We start from the raw sequence: 18,616 nt of genomic DNA, 5'->3' as shown, positions 1-18,616 counted from the left end.
CCCCCGGGGACCACCGTTAGGTATTACCTCAGAGGATGAGATGAAATATTTGTAGCGTGTGTGAAAATTCCATGCCTGACCGGGATTCAATCCTGGGACCTCCGGATGAAAGACTGACCCTTAATTATGTATGGCAGCGTTCAATCACTGAATATTACAATTCTTTCAATAAATTTTGTTCTGATTTATAAAACCCAATTAAGTTTTAATCCAGACTGCTGCTTTTTAATTAGAAAAAATACCGTTTGTTTGAGATTCCCCAGAAACAAAATTTACAAATCTTTAAATCACATAAATTGGTGACCTTGTTTCTTCACATCCTGAAAAAAATTATCGACGAAAAAAAATGAGGTGAATCCATGCCAAATGTTAACACTAGGTACCGTAATTTCCTTCTAAATAATTACGTCGGGATTTTCATCAGATCCGAAAAAAGAATTAAAAAGTTTTATTAGGCTACTCAATCTGAAGCATGGTTCATTAGACTATATCACTGAGTAAGATAAATGAGTCTTCAGAAAAAATAATAAAAATCCCGCACAAAATTCCACTCTTATCAACACCATTTTCATGAAATATATGAATTACATTCCAGTCGACAATATTTAAATTTTTTATTGGTTTAATAATCATTAATAACTTTCTAACTTTACAATTTAAAATAAATTTAATGTGAGCATTTCCAGTATAACGGAAACCTTCCTAATTAACGTTTTAGACCTCCTTACTAATACCTCCACAAGTATTTTTGTTTTATACGGTGCAACTAAGCCTAATTGATCCTGGAACATCTTTAATGTTTTCCCTATTTTCAAATTTTATATTAAGCTTATTTACATGTCAGCAGTAGTGGAAAATTAATGGGTTAAATCTCGGCATGGAATTCTTCATGGATGGTAACCGTATTTTTTCACCAGACTGAAACTAAAAAGCCTTTATTCTCAATACCGATATAAAAATAAACTGAAGCATACTTGAATAGTAGTTATTTCAGCGGATAACCAAATTGAAAATCAAAATTTTCCCATAAGTTGAAATTTAAATTTTCATATAGGGAAAAATTGTTTTTAACTGCATAATACTTTAGTAAGTATTTGCTATAATAGTTAGAAAAGAAAATCAAAAATTTATGTTTTCCCACAAACAGAGAATGTGCGGTACCCAGTACTGCACCTAGATCGAAGTTGGATCTGGAAGATTCACGTGAGGTTGAAAATAAATCAACTGCACGCAATTTACAGGGAATTGGATTGGTTGCTGCGGAGAAACTCACATCTCATATTGTTCAATAAAGTTCTGATTTACAAAGCTATCCTACGACCAATCTGAACTTATGGTGTGGAGTTGTGACGGTTACAAGTAATAGTAACATAGATGTCATACAAACGCTTCAAAACAAGGTACCGAGGATAATTGCAAAGGCGTCATGGTTCGCACGGAACGATGAGATTCACGAATATCTGGAGATTCTGACGATTCGTGAGGTTGCGAGATAAACGAAGTTGAGTAACGTCAACAACGTCTAGAAAATCACGTCAACCATATAGCGATCAATCTACTTGATAATAGTGGGGACGTCCGAAGGTTGAAACGTCTCCATGAGCTTGACTTGGGACTATTAAATGATAGCTTGCAGTTACTATCGCTAAATCTAGTGACGTTATATTTGTTTACTTTTTTACTATTTTGTTCGAAGACAAATTGTTTTCTTCTTGTCAATTTCTACATTGTTATGTGTTTATCAACTCGTCGTTTGATTATTTGTTTGATTTTTATTGACTATTTGTTTGATAATTGTTTGTTTTTATGGATTATGAAGTGAAGGCAGATATATTCTTTTATTAATGAACTTTAAGAACATTGCTTACTGATAACTTTTGATATGGACTGACTCTAAGGAAGTTCCTTAAGAACCCCGAATCACGTATCGTGTCAAAAAAAAAATTATCAGAACGGAGGTCAAATTTTTAATTGATATTATTCAACACATGATGAGAGGATTTATTTTTTCCTTCATTGTTTTAATTTCCACTTACCCCCACGTTAGATCAAAAACTTTAACCTAAATTTTTACTGAGAGATTAATATTACAATTTATTATAATGAATATTTTTTTCAAAAATCAAAATACTCAGCTACAAATAACATCAATCTTGTAAATATTATATTATAAAGTATGAACGTAAGCGTTAAGTAATATGACAAAAGACGAAATACTACAAACGTATCTTACTGCAATTTAAATTTATATTTTATCGTACATTGTCTGGATATACAGAAGCAAAGAGATTACATATAATTTTAAACAAAATTATGAAAGTTGTTACATTGTCTTCTAATAATAAAACCCATGTTTCAATAGAATAGAATAGAATATGACCAGTTAGTATAATTACCAAAAATTTTAACAATGGAATAATGTCTTTGGTTAGGACAATATTACAGGCAAGAAATTTGTAGAATGAATGAATACTTACTTGCTATTACGTTTATGATAGAAGAAATAAGAATTTAATAAATTTATTTTTAAAATATTAAAATAAATGTGAAACTAGTTTGGTAGAAATCTCAGCTCTTTTGATTATAAACTGATTTTTAAAAATATAAATTTTAAAATATATTTTTTTTTAATTTTAATAATGATTATTATACGTGGATTTTTTTTTTCTGTTGGTTTTTTTTTAGGAAATATCATAGTGACAGGTTTACCGTTCATTAAATTAAAAAAATATATATATGTAGTTTAGATGTAGTAATGTAAAATAAGACAAGGTAAACAAGAATCCGTTATTTATATGACGAGAATGAAACCAAGTTCAGGGTAACAGTAAGAACGGTTGATAACTAAGAACAGAAGTAAGAAATACGAAAGGTGACTATATCAAAAGCAAATGAAAAGGAAGAGAGAGTAATTGGACTGGGAAGAGTAAAATCCTAGAGGGAAGGAAAACTTTAGAGAGAAACAGTGATAGAGAAAGATTAAAGAGCGAGGTGTTAACGTCTTATTATATATTTGTGTGTGTTTTTGTGTATAAATGTATTAAGTATATACGCGCGCACAAACGCACACATACGTACGTGAAATTGTGTTGGTTTATGCTGTGTATTAGTGTACTTGTTTTTCAACGTCACATAAAGACTTTGAATGTTGTTACGAGAAGGATGGTACGACAAGGTAGATAGAGTGAAGAAAAGGAGAAAAACAAGGTAGAGAGAGAGTGACAGAGAGAGAATGAGTGAGAAGATGGGAAGTTATAGAGCAGCAGTCAGTGGAGAATACCAGAGCACTCCTGCTTGCGCTATAAGGCAAAGAGGTGGTAATGGTTTGTGTATAGTGGAGGAGTCACTGGCTAGAGGAGCAGACCGACACAGTGGTTCTCGGTTCAGTTAGTTGTCAAGAGTGACTGCCAACTTCTGGCAATCGTAGTATTAACATTTTTTTCTGAGTGTCAGTCTTACGGATAAAAACCACTGCACGTATTTATGATCGAATTAAAGTGTTTAAAATATAACGGAACGTTTAAATTTATAAATATATAATTTTTTTCATAAAATATAAACTAATTTCAGAACCTTTAATAATATAATATATATATTTATTTACATTTGTTTATTTCAAAAAATATATATATCAACTGAGTGATACAGGTAAGATCTATTATTTTTATTACTATTATTATTTTATACCAAATTTAATTTTTATAATATATATTTTTTTTTTTATAAATAATAACCGTGTAAATTTTTGAAATTATAAATCTTATTTTAGTTATATGATAAAAGAATTTTAAATTCAAATTTACTTTTATTTAAAATTTATTTTAATTCTTATCGCAGTAAATTACATCTGTCTTCAATGAAAGGATAATTTTTTTTTTTAATTTATATTTTTAGAGTTTATAATTCTAAACAAAAAATTTGTTTAGATCATCTAAATTTTTAGATTTATGGAGTTGTTAGTTTGATAATATTTTACGAAGCAATGAAATATTTAAAAAAATATCTATCGTAAACTATGTTAAAAACATCGCTAGACTGTTAGACAATCAATTAGAAAATATTCTATTTTCATAATATATATATATCATAATCAAACTAAAAAAACTTAACTTATTATTATTATTATAATATAATAATAATAATATTATAAAAATTATACCATTAATAAATTATAAAAAATTATTATATCAGAAAATATGATGTTATATAATGTGAGTAGACTACACATTTATGTTATTTTTGACATTTTTTTGTTTTAATATAAAAGAAATGAATATTTTTATTAATTAGTTATTGTGTTGTTCATTTTATTAACGAAAAAAAATTGGATATTATATTCTTTAAAATATCCAAAAAATTTATTTATAAATTAATTGACAATTTTTCTAATTATTCTGTGAAATATGTTTAAAAGGATCTTTTTTAAAATCTCTATTACTTTTGAGAAAATTTCTCATATAAGCTAAGCTTAAAATTTCAATTTTCTTAGAAATTTTTAAATTTAACAGATTTTCATTTTTCTATAAAATTTTGTTTAAACCTAATTATTATAAAATTAGCATCTCCGTCGCGGCTTTGCACGAGCTATGTGGTTACTTGCGTTTCCCGTCGCGGTCAATTTTTTTTAATTTTATCTTTTTTAGTTAAGTAATCGGAGGCAGGTGCAGACAGTCGCGTCACGCGTACAATAACAGTGGCAGTGGCTGTTGGTGAAACCGCCGCACCATACACCGTAGCACCCCTTAAAAAATCGAAATTAGAAAAAAAACCGAAAATAGTGTTTAGATATTTATCTGAACATTATTTGAAAGCCCAGGTCTAATGAATATCTTGTTTAGTATAATCGGAAATGAGGAAAATTTGTAATCATTGTTCAAAAATTTGATCTTTTTTCACCCTTTTCAAGGTAGAATTTCCAAAAATTAAAAAACTGGTTTTTAGAAAGTCGCATGAAGATTGCACACACTAAAAATCAAGTTTATATCATAATCCTTTTTTTTTTAATTAGAAGTTCAAAAAATTTCCGAGTTCCAAAAAATAAAAATTCAAAAATCCATTTTAATCCTTTAAACTCGGAATTTAAAAATCTTGAAATTGGTTTTTCGATATCCATGAAGATTACACACACTAAAAATCAAGTCCATATCTTTATTTCTTACCAAGAAATTAAAAAAAAAATAGTAAATTTCATTGTTATTCCATTTATACTCCTGTAAGCCTTTATACTAGGAATTTCAAAAAACTTTCTTAGTGTGCACTTGCACCTTAAGAAGAACAAGTATACAAATTTTCATCAATTTATCTTCAGTAATTTTTGTTGGACAGTGATTATGAATCATTCACAACATGTAGTTTTATATACGTATAAAGATTAGCATTTTGTGCAAAATTAAAAAAAAAAAAAAAAATCATAATAATATTAATATTTCATGATAAAATTTATTTGCCGGCCTTCGTGGCGCGACTGGTAGCGTCTCAGCCTTTCATCCGGAGGTCCCGGGTTAGAATCCCAATCAGGCATGGCATTTTTACACATTCTACAAATCATTCATCTCATCCTCTGAAGCAATACTTATAGTATTGCTTCAACACTTATAGTATTGAAGCAGTTAAAAAAAAAAAAATATTAAAATGTTTCATAAGTTATAATGCTTTGAAACTGTTTTGAATAAAATGTATTAGTATTTTCACACTTATTCAATTACACTTACATTTACACCTTTGTTTACAAATTATCTTCAAATTAAATTTTACAAAAATTTAGTTTTTTATTAATTAATCTTCAAAAAATATTTTATTCGCAAATTTAAAATCGACTAAATGAAATGAAGTCTTTTTTTATCGATTTATTAAGAAAACACAAAATAAGGAATTTATCAATTTTATAATTAATCAATTTTTCGGTAATTATTTTTGTATAGATGTATTCAAGAGCATTACTCTTACGCAGAACATTTCGATGTTTTTTTTATATAGTAAGTTTTTGCTAAAAAAATTTAATTGAAGATTTTTTTTAACGAAAAATTTCATGATCTAAGTAATTTAATTAAACATAATTTTTTTTTTATCATCATTTCTTAGGATTGATTGTTGTGGCATAATAATAAATATAGAAAGTTCATTAATAAATATAAAAGATCAAAATTATCATTTTGATATCTGAATTATTTTCACGAGAAAATTATTAAAAAAACTTGAAGTAAAAAAAAATATATATATAGATATATATTTTTATATTTCAAAGAGAATTACATCATGCTGAAAATAATAATCTCTATGTAATTTTCTACATTCCTTTTTTTATTTTTTAAATGGCAAATTTCTCGCTTTAGCATTTCTTTGAACGGACCTTTTTCAAATGGGCAGCATTTTTATTTTATTGGCCTGCCTGTGCTTAAACAAAAAATAAAAAAAATAATTTAATTTTTAACTTTTAAAAGAAATTAAAAGGAAAAAATAATACTTTCTCATTGTTTTTTTTTAAATTTTAAATATACGAGTTCGGTTTCAAATGAAAGGTAGTAAATTATTAATAGTTGGTTTTACTATCAGTATCGACTTTAAATTTCAGTAAGAATTGAAAAAACAGGGTTCCTTTTTCCATTGTGTTTCTTTTTTCTTTTTTTAATTTGATTTTATTATGCGTAAAAAAATTAAGAACAGTAATAAAAAGTCCATTAAAGGAAACTATTTTTTGCTAATTGGCGGTCGTGAAGGTATTTGCAAGTCATCGTTTTTAAATGACTCAATATTATTATTGTTGGTATTGATTATAAGGTGACTACATTTAACAAGAACGGATATCCGTAAGTAATGACAATAATAATAATAATAAAAGAATGAAAGAGTTAATAAATGTAAAGGGTTCGTTCAGCTACTGTATTGTTGTTTTTTCTTTTTCATTTTTTATACTTATCTACAATTTTAAGCAGTGTAAGAAGAAAGATAACAAAAATTAAAATATTTTCTAATAATTTAATAAAACTGTGTATACGTTTTAATGAATTAATAAGCAAATTAAAAAAAAAAATGGATTATTTAAATTGAACAAATTTTACCGATTGTTTATTTAAAATAAATTTATTAAGGGATAATACAGGAAATTCGTGAGTTAATAGAAAAAATTATATTAATTCTTAATATATATTAATTTATACTATTACATATATTAATTTTTTAATGTATAAATAATACAATTTTTTTTTTTTTTTTTAACTTAAAAGAATTTTTATTTTAACTAAAAATAGTGATTGCAGTGTTTCCATGTAATTTATCATTTCCACAGTAGAAAATTTACTTATTCTAATAAAAACTAAATTTTCCCTTTTTCTTTTTTATTTATTTTCAGAGTAAATAAAATTTTTAAAAGTTTTCACAAAAGTTTGCACCTGAAAGAATATATCTTAAAAAAACCAAAAAGGCAGACATTTCTGCTTAAGAAATAATATTCTCGACTTAGTAGTAATTAATACGGAGTTTCTCCGTATTTAGTAATTCATATACTATGAAAATTAGGTAGATTAATTCTCATTTTTACATATTGAAGTATTAGTTTAATATATAAGTTATGCAATTTAAAATTACGTTCTGCCAATGATTTATTGCTCAAATAAAGATGACTTTAAATATCATCATATGGTTACATACCGTTAGGCAGATACCTTGTATAATATTCGTTAAGACGCAGATAGCTTCCACTTCCTTCAAAACGTCTATAATTTTTACTCTTTTTTTGGCATATATTCTTTGCTTTTTCTACGGATTCTTTAGTTTGTTGTTTGTTTAAATCAATAATTTTTCTCCTATAATATTTTCCAGCATATAGGCCAATCCTATTTTGAAAACTTTCTGATTAAGCTTCTATTCTTGTTTATTTTCTTCATTTATTCTTTATTTTTCACTTCATCTGTCCATTTAATCTTCTATGCCTACAGTAAGAATTCCTCCATCTTTTTCTTATGTATCCACAATTTGAAGTATCCGTTAAGAAGTATCTCCAAACGTATCGCTTCACAGCACTCTTCTTAACTCCATGTTACTTCATAATAACTGTTTATTTCCTTTGAAATTTCTTAGTCTTAGCCGTTGCTATTTTTGTTTTTATTACGTTCTCACTTTAGTAATCTTCTCTTAATATCGTATCTAAGGATCTATACTTTTTTTTCTTCCTGTTTAGCCTCCGAGAATCACCGTCAGGTATTACGTCAGAGGATGATATGTAAGAGTGTTAAGTGAAGTGTATGCAGGGTCTTGTACAGTCTCAGGTCGACAATTTCTAAGATGTGTGGTTAATTGAAACCCAACCACCAAAGAACACCGGTATCCTCGATATAGTATTCAAATCCGTATAAAAGTAACTGCCTTTACTAGGATTGAGAATTGGAACTCTCGACTTAGAAATCAGCTGATTTGCGAAGACACGTTCACGGGGTCAGAATCCACCGGTTGGTCTAGCAACTCAATGTATTCTAAGTATCTATACTATTTTGCTTTATCAATTTTTTTCCACTTTTGTGCAAACATTCATTCGCTAATTGTCTCCGATTCTTTTTAGTTTATTTTTCCCAATAATCATTCTCATTCCATTTTCTGTCGTAATATATTCTACTGATTTATAAATTATGTGTTAAGTATATTGTGCTTCATCGCTTAAAAAAAAAAACCTGTCACATCTACTAACCAGCCTTCGAGGCTAGTCTAGCGGTTAATTCGTCGTCGCAAATCAGTTGTTTTACAGATGATTTTCTATGTCTGAGGTTTAAATCCTAATAAAAGTTAGTTTATTTTATTAGAATATGAATACTAGGCAGTAGATATCTTGTACTTTGGCGGTTGGGATTCAAATAACCCCACATCTCAGGAATGGTCGGCCTGAGTCTGTACAAAACTACACTTATTTATATATCATATACATATCATCCTCATCTCAATGGGCCGTGGAGGGGATTGCTTTTTTTGCTAGTTGAACATACTGCAATGTACATATTAGGAAAAAAATAAATATCAGCTAACCTTAAACAATTTATTCATTTCTTCCTGCATTGATTTCTACATTTTCTTCTAGACTTTAATAAATGCATACAAATACATCCGATATTTCTCCCTTTTTTTTTTGAGAAGGAGCCTGTTACATTTTTTCGGAAGTACTTATTAATTAACTTACGCAACAATTCTTATTTATTATCACGTAAATAGTTAAAATTCTACCAACTTGGATATAATCATCCGTCCGTACAATACGATCGGAACTCAAATAACAAAACAAAAAGTGGTTTTTGTTTCAGACGGCCTGCTGACTCTTTTGCATGAAGGCTGTAATATCGATAATTTTCGAATTACCGAAGATTAGCTAATTCAGTAGACAGTTATTAATCTACTTGTTTTCCCGATGTCTTTGAAAATTTTCTCAAAATTTCGTAATTCAATAAAACCGTAAAGTAACGTAATAGAACATTTAACATCAAGATAGACAAGTATACATTAGAAATTTAAGGCCGATAGGTCAAATTTTATTTTACTCATTTAAATAAATTTTAAAAGTTCAACCAATTTTTAAATGTTTCATGCTTTCGAGAAGCACACAAATAGTAAGAATCCATGAAATTTTTCAACGAACCATCCTTGGAAGAAAAATATTTAAAAAATAGGCGTACATTCTCGCAGAGCAGTGATCTTAACTTTTAGATTGTCGATTACTTCTATGAAGAAAATATCAAAATTATATTGTTAAAAGCTAAATCAATTTAAAGAGTATATTGAAGAAACAGACTGATAAAAAAACTTAATAAAGAAAAACTGATAATGAAAAATTATTCGTAACTTTCATTCTACATTGGTTTATACAAATGTGCGGAAGGTAATTTAAAACAAAATAATTCACAATTTTCAAAGTTTCGATAGGTATTTTTCATTTTTTAAAAAGAAAGTAAATCATGTGATAGTTTTTCCTAATGTGTAATGTTGCAATCTGTTAAACTAGTGAACAATAAACAACCCCCCCCCCTCAGCCAAATGAGATGAGAATGATATGTATGACATGTAAATGAACTGCAGTCTTGTACAGACTCAGGCCCCGACCATTCCTGAGACGTGTGGTTAATTGAACCCCAATCACCAAAGTACACCGGTGCAACTGTCTAGCATCCAAACTCGTATAAACGTAACCAACGTTTAGTAGGATTTGAACCTGAGAACTCTCGATTTCGAAAATAAAATCGTGTCGATACGAATCGGTAGGTAAATAGATTGTTTACTATTTATTTAATATTAAAATCATAAATTTACATGGAATTAATTAATGAATTTGTTCATTTAAGATTGTTTTATTTATTTATTTATCGATTAAAGTAAATGCCACATAAAAATAATATTTAAAAAAAATTCTGTTATAAAAACTTTTACAATTATTCCTGTGAAAGGTTACTTTTCCACACTTCGACTTTATTGAACATCAAAGTCTTCTTTTTTTTTGTAGTGGACAGAAGGCAGAGAAAGCGGTTACTATATTTACATATATTAAATCAAAATCCGGTTTTACTTACTTCATTATTTTTTATTGTACATTACAGAGCATGTGTATGTATGCTTGTCATAAACTGAAATGTTACTTCTAAATCAGGATAAATTATAAGATGTGATAATTGTAATAAATCTACCGCTTTATCCATTCACTCACCGCTTACAAAAATTCAAGGCCTTTTAAAGGTAATTGTGTGTCATTACGACGTATAATGTACATGTTATTAAAACTTTTAATGTATTCCATACATTACGCGTTTATTTACGTAAGCGCGGTAATGTACAGAGTAAGTTGAAGGGTCAATTTTTGACGTCACTTTATTAGAGGAAAAATCATGTTGTCAGGTAATACTAATTCACCTCTGTCTATTAAAGTTATGAATTAACATATCATGATAAAAAATTTAATTATAGAATTCTACATCCATAACTTTTCATATTAATTTTTAAAAAAACTTGTAATACTCATAATAGTAGTAGTAATAATTATAATAATACAAGGTGATCATAAATTATTCAGCGTATTTTAAGTATTAACAAAACAATGAAATTACATACATATTTTACTGCTGAACAGTTTTGTTTACAACACTTATTAGTTTCAAACATGTTTCACATGAGCACTTTCTGAAGCGCGTAAAATGTTTAAGTCTAGACAATATTCAGTTTCCCACCACACATTACAAAGAATATCTAGAGTTATTCCATTAATTACACCTTTGTTGCGTGGACCCTTTCTTTAAAAAAAAATAAAACTAAAGGAAAAAATCCAGTAGTGCAATACAGGGGATCGAGGTGGCCAGGAAATTGGTCTATCACGCCCGATCCAACGTTGTGAAAATCGATCATGTAGCTAGTCCCTAACATGTAAACCCCAGTATGGTGGTGCCCCATCTTGTTGGAAGTAAACGATGGGCTGCCGATGTTCATTTTATTGCGTACTCCTGTAACATATCTACACAGCTAGCGCTAGCAACCATTAGCTCCGCGAGAAAGAATGGTCCGTCCGATCCCTTCATAAGCAGTCAACGTACAGCAAATGTTAATTTTCGGGCGGTCACGTTGAGTTTTTCGAACGGCATAAGGGTTCTCGCTACTCCAAATACGACAATTATACGGTTAACGTTACCAGAAACATGGAAGGTAGCTTCGTCAAAGAAGATTACTTTCTCTACAAACGCATTATCTTCGTCAATTTTATTAAGAATGTCCACGGAACAACTGTTACAGCGTGGTTAATAGTCATCTTCAATTGTATACATCGACTGAATTTGTTTGAAGTTTTAGGTGCTGTTTTAGAAGCTTCACAATTGTCGATCGTGTTATTCCCGGTACTAAACCTACAATACGAGTGGATTTACCCGGGTTTCTCTGAATCCGCAACTTCCTCGTAGGCGGGAGGTCTGCCGGCATCGTTTTTGTGCTACATTTCCTGTATCCTTAAACTGCTGATACCAACGTTTAATGGAGTTTTTATTAGGAGGATCACAGCCGTACTCTAAACGAAAACGTCTACGAACAGTAATAAACAGATCCGCCCGCTTTCATGAAACCATAATACGCACATTGCCTTCTTTTGCTCGGTAGTGCACTGACGATCCCTCCTGTCGTTACATCGCGCCAGCACGTTCATTCAAGGTTATCAGTAACTCTAATGTTTGCAAAAATCAACGCGCGTTACATTGCTTCGTTCACTTTTTGTTAATCCCCTAAAATTTGCTGAATAATTTATGTTCACCATGTATCAAATCAGACAGAATGTGCATATAATAATTTAAATATTATTTTACGAAATACTTTCATATATTTATTAGTTTTTATTCATATATTAATAAATAATTTCAATAAAAAATAAATAAAAACCTGTTTTAACGTCCGTTACCCAGATAAAATAACAAATTACAGTTATTTAATATAATTAAAATGTACTCTTGAGGGATATAATTGTAATGGAAGGATGCTAACAGAAAAAAATTATATCTTTATAATAAAACAACCTAATCATTATTTTTGAAATCATATCGTAAAATTATAAACAGATATGAAATATAAAATTATTGGGTCAATAACTTCCTGAAATACCGGAACAAATAAAAAAAAAAAATCACCAGTTTTTAACGCAACAATAATAATAATGCAATAGATGATTTTTTCTTTATTAATAATTTTTACGCTGTATTCTGAAAGTGTAAAATAAAAATAATGAAGCATTATGAACATTGTATTATATTATTATTTTTTTTTAAGTAGGTCAAATAACAATGAAGATTTTGTATAAATGAGGTGCATGTTATTTCCTGTTTTTTTTTTTAATAAATTAAAAACGTACATCATTATAAATTTAAAAAGTAAAATTTAATTAATTAAATTCAAGATTGTGATGTAAAAAAAAAAATGTTTTGTACATAAATTAAATAAGGCACATTACAGATATAGTAAATTATTTGTGTCACCCCTCAGTTACGATAAATTTGTATTAAATTTTATTTAAATAATTACTAATAAATAATAAATCGCCCAAAATTATTTCAGTATAAACAAAAAAATTAAACTAATTTTTAAAAAAAACTGCAATAAAAAGTAAAAATTCCTCAAATACTTTTCATTTATGAGGCATTGATATCGTTTAATTTTCCTCTCCTGTCTTTGCATCTGTCAAAGGAGCAGGAAGATTCGAGGAGGACCTTCCCGTAACTGAAAATTGTACTCAAAAGGTAAATTTGCTCACATAATTTCATGCCCCTTACATAGCTAAAATACTTCTTATGGTGTATGATTTTATTCACATTCCCATAAAGAGGTGGAGCCAAAAAACCATTTAACGGTTTTTCGGAGAAAATTACGGTATTATTTTCGGTAGCATGGTGGAAGCGGGGGAGTGAAAAAGAATTTTCTTTAGGTTTTAAGAGATGAGGAGTACGAAAATCCCATTTACTTAAGATGGGATTTTCTCTCTCTCTCTCTCTCTCAAACTCTCTCTCTCTCTCTCTTTCTATAGTGTAACGAAAAGTCGGTCTTTTGAGTAGAATTTCGCAAGAGTTTTTTTCTTTTTTGTTGTTTCTAGACTCAAACTTACATTCTTGAATTAATTAGATGATTCTACTACATTAGTCTGTCACTTTGGTTTCTTGTTGGAGCAATTTCATTCAGGGATCGATGAAAGTAACCCCAGTGTTTTCTTTTCGGTTTTTTCGACATTTATCGTTTTGCTTTATATATTCAGACTGGTTCAACTGATTTTTACAAAATTTTGTACGGTAACTTTTAAATAAGGGTTGTTGATGCCATTTAATTTTGATTAGAATTGTTCAATGGGGAGGGAAATACGGGTTCCTTTTCTGAAGATTTTATCAAAGAGTAGAATAATTCGTTTTTACATAGTTCTTTACTTTTATATACATACATTAATTTTCCTGCTAAGAAGTGTTCTGGTCTGGAACTCAACGGTTTGCCGGCTTTTGTTACTTTTTAATGAAATTTATTTTATACTTTTAGTGAGAATTTTTTAGCTAAAACATTTTTTATTCTTTAAAGTATGGAAAGCCCTACAAAAAACTCGCCCTTTAGAAGAAAAACGCCATTAGTAAGAGATGCCGACCTCCATGAAGGGGTATAGATCTTTGCAATAAAAATTGATTTAAAAAATTCTATTGGCGGTTTATTGACTAATTACATCAATTTCTTCAGAATTAAATTCTCTAAAATTTTGTTTATTTATAATATAAAACAGAAAATTTACGCTAAACTTACATACAGTGCTTTTAGACTAGACTATATATATATTTTTTTTATCAACATTTCTTAGTTAACTACTTGACATACAGTTCTGGAAAATATATTTTTTTTTAAATTTGGGTGATTACATATAAAACCACTAATTTATATCCACAGTGTTTTAATATAACTTTGTTTGATCTTTAGAGCAGAAATTTTGATGAAATTTTTCTTTAGATTCGTAACACAATAACATTTATGTCGAAAACAAAGCATTTCCAAACTTATAAATTATTATTATTTATTTAAATATTTAAATATTAAAATATTTAATGGGAAATATTTAAATATTTTCAAACGAGTATGTGAACTTTTTTCGTTATTTTCATGAGAGAAATGCGCCTATAAAGTATGACAGAAACTTTTCGTTTATATGAAGATTTTTAGTATATGACTTTAGTTTAAAAGTATTCTAAATATTTTTCTATTTAATTTCGGGTGAAAATACTTTGAATACCAAAACTGCTTCATATGAACATCGTTATACTGTAAGAATTTGGTACTAAATAACGATGAAAAACAATAGAAGATACCTTCGGATAATTTTTTCCGATGTATTTTCCTTTTAAAAATTTCTCCCCGATTTTGTATGAAATTTACAATTGGCCACAACAGGAACTATCTGTATAAAACAAAGAAAAGAATCAAGTCAACTGTGAGGAAGACTCAACGTATATCGTGAAAAAAAATATATACCTATTGCGTTATATATTGAGTAGTAAATTTTTTGAATTGAGTGTCTGTGTTTTTTCAGTCCGTTAAACTGTAAAAACAAATTGTTTTAGTTAGATTTGTAAAAAAAAGAAGATTAACCTTAATCTTTAAGAAATAAATGTATAACTATTTATTAAGAGTCTGAACGTAAACTTTATGTTTATTAGGCTACATTTATAAAGATCTTACCAGCCTTGACATTTTATTAAATTTATTTCAAATGTTTTTTAATAAAATTTTCAAGAAATGTTAATAAAAAATAACCTTTTTTTTATACAAAATAATATTTTAATGCAAATTAACTGAATGATTACAATACTTTAAATAAATCGCCTTTTATTTGAATATTATTTTATCAAATCAACCCAGTACTAGTACTGGGTTAATACAAAAAATTTAATATTGTCGTGTATATTTTTATATTAGATCTTTTATGGTTTTTAGTCTTTTTGTTATCCCAGAATGGGCCCTTTATACCCATCTCGGACTTTATTAATTTCTATTCACTTTTGGTTTTATTTTAGATTTTATCTTTTATATTAGCTGTAAGTTTTATTCATCTTTTAGATTAGCTTTAATTTCTTTTATTTTTTAATAAAAAAAATTCCGGGCGATGATAACGCGTAGGCTTTTTGCCCCCCCCCACCAAAAAATCAACGATTTGAAAAACGAAAAAAATTTATTTTTGTCCCACCTTCACTTCGGAGAAAAACGGAGTAATTTTTTTAAATTAAATTTTTTTTTGTTTCTCTAAAAACGGTAATCTGATACAAATCAGATTACAGTTTTCAGATTACCGTATCAGAATTCGTTACGAAAAATAAATACAAATAAAGAATCAATTGTGAAAAAATAATTAGTGATTTATCTTAATCATTAAAAGTTTTTTTGTAGATATTTATGTTATTAGTCCGAAGTTTTACCAGTTTTCTTTTACCATTACTGTACATAAGCATATGTAACGCTAAACAGGTGTTCTCAGAAAAATTACAGAATAATGATAAATTCTTTTCTGTTTAAAAAGCATACGTTAATTATTATAAACTAATTGGTAAATTAGTAAATAAAAATGTAAACTTTCGTCATGTTCTGATGATCACGCATTAATTATAAATGTTTTTCTTCCGAGATTATTTGTATGATAAATGTCACACAAATCTACAAATCTGGAGAACTGACGTTAAGTATACAATAATAATTATTTAAAAAAAAAAAAAAAATATGAAACCAATATCAAGATCATGTAATGTGATGGACGTATATAGAATTATAAGATTCCCAGACGCTACATATTATATACAGAGTTTATTGGGTCTGAAAGGTTAAAAACTAAATATCTCGACTTTTTATGGTTCTATTAACGGTGCTACACATATTGTGCAGAAACTGACATTACCTGCCCTACAGAAGACGATACAACTAACGTGACGCATACGTATAGAATATCAGAATTCCCACTGTCCCTACCAACCCGCAGGACGGCAAAAAAACATTTTTTGTCAATTTTCAGACCGTTTTTTAATGTCTAAACAGTTTTTCAACATTACGGTACCACCGCCAAAAGCAGCTGCCTCGATTGCAATAAAATTGATTTCAATCGAATTAATAGGAAAAAAATTATGCGCAAACAAAACAACACATATATATAAATACAAACACACACACACACACACACACACACGTGTGTATAAATATATATATATATACACTGGTCGAATATATAAGATCCTTTTTTTAAGTCGGTTAAAAATAGATACCTAATTGCATAAACATTTAATATACAAAAATTTACTACATAGGTGTTTACATAATAAACCGATTCGTGGCGGAGTGGTAACGTCTCGGCTTTTCATCCGGAGGTCTCGGGTTCGAATCCCTGTCAGACATGACATTTTTCATAAGCTATAAAATTTCCATCAAGCTCATATGGTGAATTAAACATCCAAAAAATGATTAGTGATTTAAGGACAAGATTATTAATATTTAAATTTATAAATCGTATAACGGTGCAAAATCTTATTTATTTTTATCATCCGCTCCCTTTCTAAGTACACGTTTTCCTAGAATTATAGTATTGAATTTCAACGATTACAAAACACTTAAAAAGAAGAAAAAGTACGATGTTAAAGATTAACAAAAGAAAAATCTCCATATCTTAGTAATCTTTACTTTTTTACATGAACTATTTCTATACTAAAAAAGTTGAGTAATTTAATAACACAGTCTGCAAAATAAAATACTTCAACGAACGGCGACTGTGAACAGATAATCTTGAATCTTTCAAAGCTATATGATTACAAAGTTATATAATTAATTACAAAGCTATATAATTTGAGTTGGCAGGACTGTTATTACTTCATTTTGTTTTGGCAATACCCTTTAAATACAATGGAAAGTTAGTCGAGAATAAATCATGTGTTAACGGTAAAAGAGTGTTCAATAAAAACAATAATTGTAAAAAGTTACGACGAGGATTTCATTGTTGTATTCAATTTTACCGTCGTATGCGGTTCTATCAGCTCGAACTGTAAAGATTTGAAGTTAATTGTCCATTATTAAGAAAGATACACATCTAATACAGGAAATGTAAACTCCAAAAATTGTCGAAGCAAACAGAGAGATTCATTTCAACTGAATTCACAGCGTTCTGCATCGGACATGCTGTAATCGTTATAACTGTCTCATTATAGATTGGACAGAGTATTGAAAGAGATTTAAATATTCTTCTGTACAAGATTTAGTCGTTCCTATAAATGAAAACGTGTAATTTTAATCAGAAAATTATTTCTCGTGAACAGTTTTAAGCAAAATGAGACAAAAATTAGAATTTCTTGGAAAAAAAAAATCACTGGGTTTTTGGTGAAGCCCAATTTCATCCAAATATTTACATTAACAACAAAATTTTGCTTACTACTACATTGGGATAATCCATGTCTTTCACACCACCAGCGATCGTTACACAATGAAAACGTGACAGTATGATATACCTTAAGGAATTAAACAGAATTTTTTACGAAAAAAATAACAACAAATATAGATACCTCCAGCGATTTTTCGGAAATGAATTGAATGATTATCCACAAAATTACACTACATTATTTTACTAGGACGAAGCTACGAATATATAGTGATGGCACAAAAATAACAGCGCTGCGATTTTTGTTACTTAATCCGATAAAAGAGCAGATGTGAAATGGAAGTGTACGTTGCAATCTGTTCCGCATCAACTCTGCTCTTTTATCAATTCCTGTAACGTAGCGTAACAAATATGAAATGTGAAGAGATGAGCTTCTGTTCAAATAAAATATTCTCTGAATCTTGCGCTAGGTGCTACTACTGCTTAATCTTATTTTGCCGAATACAACCTAAATGCTATTCACAACGTAAATCTACAATATTTTATAATTACTCATTTCATCCTTTTTTCCAACTGTGGTTAAAGGGCATACAGGAAAGAAAAAATTCAAATATTCAAAAAAATTACAATGAAATTGTAAACCGTACGATAAGAGTCTTGCAGATATCATTTCTTCCGCTCAAAAATTTCTGTAATACAAATAAAACTATGTTTAACAAAATGATACTGATATCAAAAAAGGTAAGACACTAT

The 18,616-nt window shown here is 28.6% G+C and overlaps 1 protein-coding gene across 4 annotated transcripts in view; it reads left to right on the top strand.

Moving 5' to 3' along the window:
* The first annotated feature begins 3,287 nt into the window (after positions 1 to 3,287).
* Positions 3,288 to 18,616, top strand: part of LOC142323707 (carboxypeptidase D-like) — a 205,409-nt gene continuing 190,080 nt past the window's right edge. For 2 of the 4 annotated variants that reach the window (XM_075363834.1, XM_075363832.1), the window contains exon 1: positions 3,288 to 3,648. The gene's annotated coding sequence lies outside the window, so the exon portion shown is untranslated. The remainder of the gene's footprint in view (positions 3,649 to 18,616) is intronic. The other 2 variants (XM_075363831.1, XM_075363830.1) reach the window with 2 other exon arrangements.

Source organism: Lycorma delicatula, chromosome 4 (genome assembly GCF_047948215.1).
Source record: "Lycorma delicatula isolate Av1 chromosome 4, ASM4794821v1, whole genome shotgun sequence".
NCBI lineage: Eukaryota > Metazoa > Arthropoda > Insecta > Hemiptera > Fulgoridae > Lycorma > Lycorma delicatula.
The sequence above is the reverse complement of the archived record's forward strand: the minus strand, read 5'-3'. Positions and strand labels throughout refer to the sequence as shown.